The 4,984-nt window shown below is 33.8% G+C and overlaps 1 pseudogene; it reads left to right on the forward strand.

The window, feature by feature from the left end:
- Positions 1-495: 495 nt before the first annotated feature.
- Positions 496-1,063, forward strand: LOC112404794 (keratin-associated protein 13-1-like; annotated as a pseudogene).
- The last annotated feature ends 3,921 nt before the right edge of the window (positions 1,064-4,984 follow it).

Here is a 4,984-nt window from a genome sequence, read left to right on the forward strand (position 1 = left end):
ATTGGAAACAGTAAGTAAGTAAGATGGAAAATTATGTTGCAGAGTGAGAATCAATGGCTTGCTATAAAGGCAATCTTTGTAAGGTTTCTCAACAAGACCTGATTTCTGCCTCTTGACAATTGGCACAAAAGGGAGATGACAGCATTGCAGTCCCCATTCTAGGAAGAAAACCTTCCCCAGCCGAACCAGGAGTAGATATACAAGGAGTTATTGCCCAAGAAAATAAGAGGGGCTTCCTTGGCCATGATGAAGTAGACATTAATTCCATACTGTCAGACCATTTGTAACATAGATATAATTCATTGACATAGAGCTATAAAAATGAGTTCACTTATAAATATAAGATGAAGGGAGTTAGTTAACTGCTATTACAAAAAGAATTACTGAGTTACATGTAAGCAAATGAGTGGGCTCAAATATGGAAAAGATGTTACTGTAAGGTGCCACACCCATTACTGTGAATATATAAATACCACAGTCCAGGAATAACATTCAAACTCAGAATCTTCTCACTGTAATTCAGCTGAACTCACACCTCCTGTCAATATGTCCTACAACCGCTGCTCTGGAAACTTCTCTCTCTCCCTTGGGGACCACCTGTGCTATTCAGGCTCCTCCTGTGGCTCTTCTTACTCCAGCAACCTGGTCTACTGGTACTGGTACTGACCCTTGCTCTCCCACTACCTGCCAGCTGGGCTCCTCTCTCTACAGTGGTTGTCAGGAGACCTGCTGTAAACCCACTAGGTATCAGACATTCTATGTGCTGTCTAGACCTAGCCAGATATCCTGCTACCACTCAAGAACCTCCACACTCTGTAGGCCCTCTCAGACAACTTATTCTGGGTCTCTAGGCTTTGGGTCCAGCAACAGCTGCTCCCTGGGCTATGGATCTGGAAGCTCCTACTTACCAGGCTGTGCTTCCAGTAGCTTCAGACCCGTGGCTGGCAGAGTTTGTGGTTTCTCTTCTCTAAACTATGGATCTAGAGTCTGCTACCCAACCTACTTCACTTCTGGGAACTTCCAGTCTTGTTACAGACCAACCTGTGGATCTGGCTCCTACTGATCATCATATATAATTTTTAATCTTGTCCAATGTCTTCAATGACTCTATTCATAACCATTATTGTTTTCATCATCTATAGGAAGAACTACCCTCTTATTTCTAATTATCAAATTGTCACCTTGTCTCTGGTCCTAAACATTGGCTGACATACTTTATCTAACAATTTTTATTATTAAAATACTAACTCAAAATAAAGTCTAAAGTCTGCATCGCAGATGGAATTGACATTGTATTTTCTTCCAAAATTGTGTGAAAAGTCATTATAATCTAATAAATTAATTGATTCTGATATCCAGCTATGTTTATTATTGTTAGTTGTTTATTATTATTGTTTATGTGATTGTAATAGATAAAAGTGTTTATTGACTAGGGTTTGATTGTGATAGATAAAAGAGATAATATGAAAAGATCAGGGCTTCCCTGGTGGCACAGTGGTTGAGAGTCTGCCTGCCAATGCAGGGGACATGGGTTCGTGCCCTGGTCTGGAAAGATCCCACAAGCTGCGGAACGGCTGGGACCATGAGCCATGGCCACTGAACCTGCATGTCCAGAGCCTGTGTTCCACAACGGGAGAGGCCACAACAGTGAGAGGCCCGCATACGGCAAAAAAAAGAAAAAGATCAATATGCACATGGGAATAGGTTCTGAAATCCTACAAAGTTGGGGATTTGAACAAATTTTAGAGGACCTCAGATATTTTTCTTACTCAGACTATAACTGGTGGAAGAGTATTGTTTGAATAGAATATCTCAGAATCAGAAATTAGATTGATTCCCTTGTAGGATGTGGATCCCCACATAGATATAGATATAGTTTTATATAGCTATAATTACCAATGAATATATAGCTATAAATGAATATGTAAATATAGATGAATATATAGATGATACAGTTATAGTTTGATATCCAAGGAAAATTTATCAGACTTCAAGAAGTTAAGAAATTATTAAAACCAAAATATGTGTTATGTGGTATAAACAGACTTACAAGGGATTCAGTAAATAGAAAGGTAAGACATAGATCTTATAATAACTATAATCCATATGCTTAAGAAATAAAGGGATAGAAAATTTTGGCAGAACATTGAAACATATTAAAAGAATCAAGTAGAAATTCTAAAATTAAAAAATGCAATAAATTAAATGTAGAATTGGTTACAATTGGATTAAAAATAAATTAGATGTAGCTGAAGAAACAATTAGAGATTGTTCAGAAGAGTATGTTCAAACTAAAAAGTTAAGAAAGCATAAAAATATTGAACAGCACTCCAGAGCATATGGAACATGGAGAATATGGAAAGGTCTAAAAATTTCAACTGGAGTCCTAAAACAAGTTGTGTGTGTGTATATATATATATATATATATATATATATATATATATATGTATGTATTTATACACAGACACATGTATATATACATATATATAAATATATATATACACGTTCATATTCAATGAAAAATTAACAGCCATTGACAAGTCAAGACATCACCAAATCTAAGAGACGAAGCATAGAATAGAAACAGATCCAGAGAGAATTTTCCAAATAGAGGAAAATCAATTCACAAATTCAAGAAATGTTACAAATCCCATGTATGACAAATATGAAGAAAGGCCCACACCTAGGCACAATGGAGTCAAACTGATGAACAAGAAAAAGAAAAAAAAATGTAAAACAACCTATGGGGAAAAAATCAAGTTACCTTCAAAAAAAAGCAACAATAGGGCTTCCCTGGTGGCGCAGTGATTGAGAGTCCGCCTGCCGATGCAGGGCACACGGGTTCGTGCCCCAGTCCGGGAAGATCCCACATGCCACAGAGCGGCTGGGCCCGTGAGCCATGGCCGCTGAGCCTGAGCGTCTGGATCCTGTGCTCTGCAACGGGAGAGGCCACAACAGTGAAAGGCGCGCATACCACAAAACAACAACAACAACAACAACAACAATAAAATTGACAACTGAACTCTAAACACATAGAAAGGGGAAGGTAGGAAAACAATTAAATAGCCTCAAATTTGTGAAGAAAAAACAATTTAAAACTAGAATACATGACTAGTGAGTATCTGTTTCAAAAAGGAAATAGAAATACAGATATTTTCAGACAATTGAAAACTTCAAGAACTTGTCACTAACCTTCCAGCACAAAAATATATAGTTAAAAGTTATACATAGTCAAAAGCAAAATGATCCTAGCCTATAGCAAAAAAAAATGTAAGAAAGAATAAAGAGTAAATAAAATATATATATATATTGTGTACATTTAAGCAAATATTGCCTGTAAAACATGGGGACAAATATTTATCAATATGCATAAGCATACATAAAATGAAAATACTAACATAATAATACATGAATTGGGATAAGGATAAATGGCCTTAAGATTTCTAACATTCTTGCATTGTACAGAAAACAGTACAAATATAAATTTATATTAGCAAATCAACAATCGGCTGTGATCTCTAAGGCAGCACTGCCCAAGAGAACTTTCTTTGATGCTGAAAATATTTTTTATCTGCCATTTCCAATATTTGGTATCCATTAGCCACACGTTATCTGTTGTGCACTTGAAATGTGATGAATATGACTGAGGAACTGAATTGTAATTTAATTTAATTTAATGTATGCAAATTGAATTTGATATATGTGGCTAGTGCCTACTCTATTGGATGGTGTGGCCTTAGTGTAACATTTAAATAACTAATGAAATAATGTGTATCCTCCTGGTAGTCTGACAGATTGATTGTTAAGAAATATCTTGATTAATATACAATAAACTTCTTAACATATAGCAAACTTTGAAATTAATAAAGTAGAACTAGCATTTTTGTTTCTTTTGCCAGATATATCTTTTATGTTTCCTTTTCTGTTTCCTCATATTTAAGAAAATCTCTTTTATGTAGAAAATAGTTTAGATTTTCATTCCAGTCTGATATTCTAAGTCTTTTATATGGACTATTTGTCATATTATATTTAACTTAATTATTGATACAGATTTCTACCTACATATTTACTATTTTATTGTTATTTAATCCATCTTTTGTTTCTTTTTGTCTCCTTTCATGCATTTGAGGAGTAATAAAATGGTTTAATGTTATAATTTTACTCTTTTTTTATTTTTTCCAGGCTTTTAATTTTTAAGCAAAATCTTAGATTTTAATGATCATTCTTAATTTATTACTGTTTACTTCTTCTTATATATTAAGAACCACTTTATTAGTGCTGTGTACAATGTGTATTTAGACATAATTTACTCATATTTCAGTCTTTTCCCCTCCTGCAATTCCAAATTTCCCCCTGAGATTATTGTCTTTTTAATTTGAGAAAATCCTTCAATATTCATTTTAGTTCAGGTTTACCTGTTATGGAAAGCTCTATAAAAAGAAGATATTTGGATATTTTACAGTGGAAAAATAATCTTAAAGGAATAGAGTAGATAAAAAGTATGCTTTAAAGTGAAAAAGAAAATCATATGAAAGAATCTGAAGGTAGAAATGTTCAGAAGGTATTACTTGGGAGTTGTTCTAGAGAAGAAAGACCTCTAGAAAATTTTAAATATAGATGACAAAAGAGACAATATATATATGAAAAGCCAAAAACTATACTCATATTGAACTTTTTAATTTAAACTACAGAGATAGAAAACCCCATAAAGTCACTACTTATCTCCAATTGACTCTAAAATATTTGAGTCATTTCACATGTGCACATATTGGCACCCCCTGAGTCTCTGCTTCAAAGTAGACTTCTTTAGTCATTTTTACCTCTAAACATTTGTTCTGGTTTATCTCTGTGATCCACCATATTTCTTATTCAATTTATCTGATCTATTTTCTCTTTCTAAAGAATTTGAGAAGCAATTTTATAATAAAATATATAAAAATAATTTTAGGCAATGAAATAAAATTAGGGAAAAAAAATCATTGGT

Source organism: Neophocaena asiaeorientalis, unplaced genomic scaffold (genome assembly GCF_003031525.2).
Source record: "Neophocaena asiaeorientalis asiaeorientalis breed wild unplaced genomic scaffold, Neophocaena_asiaeorientalis_V1.1 scaffold245, whole genome shotgun sequence".
Lineage (NCBI taxonomy): Eukaryota > Metazoa > Chordata > Mammalia > Artiodactyla > Phocoenidae > Neophocaena > Neophocaena asiaeorientalis.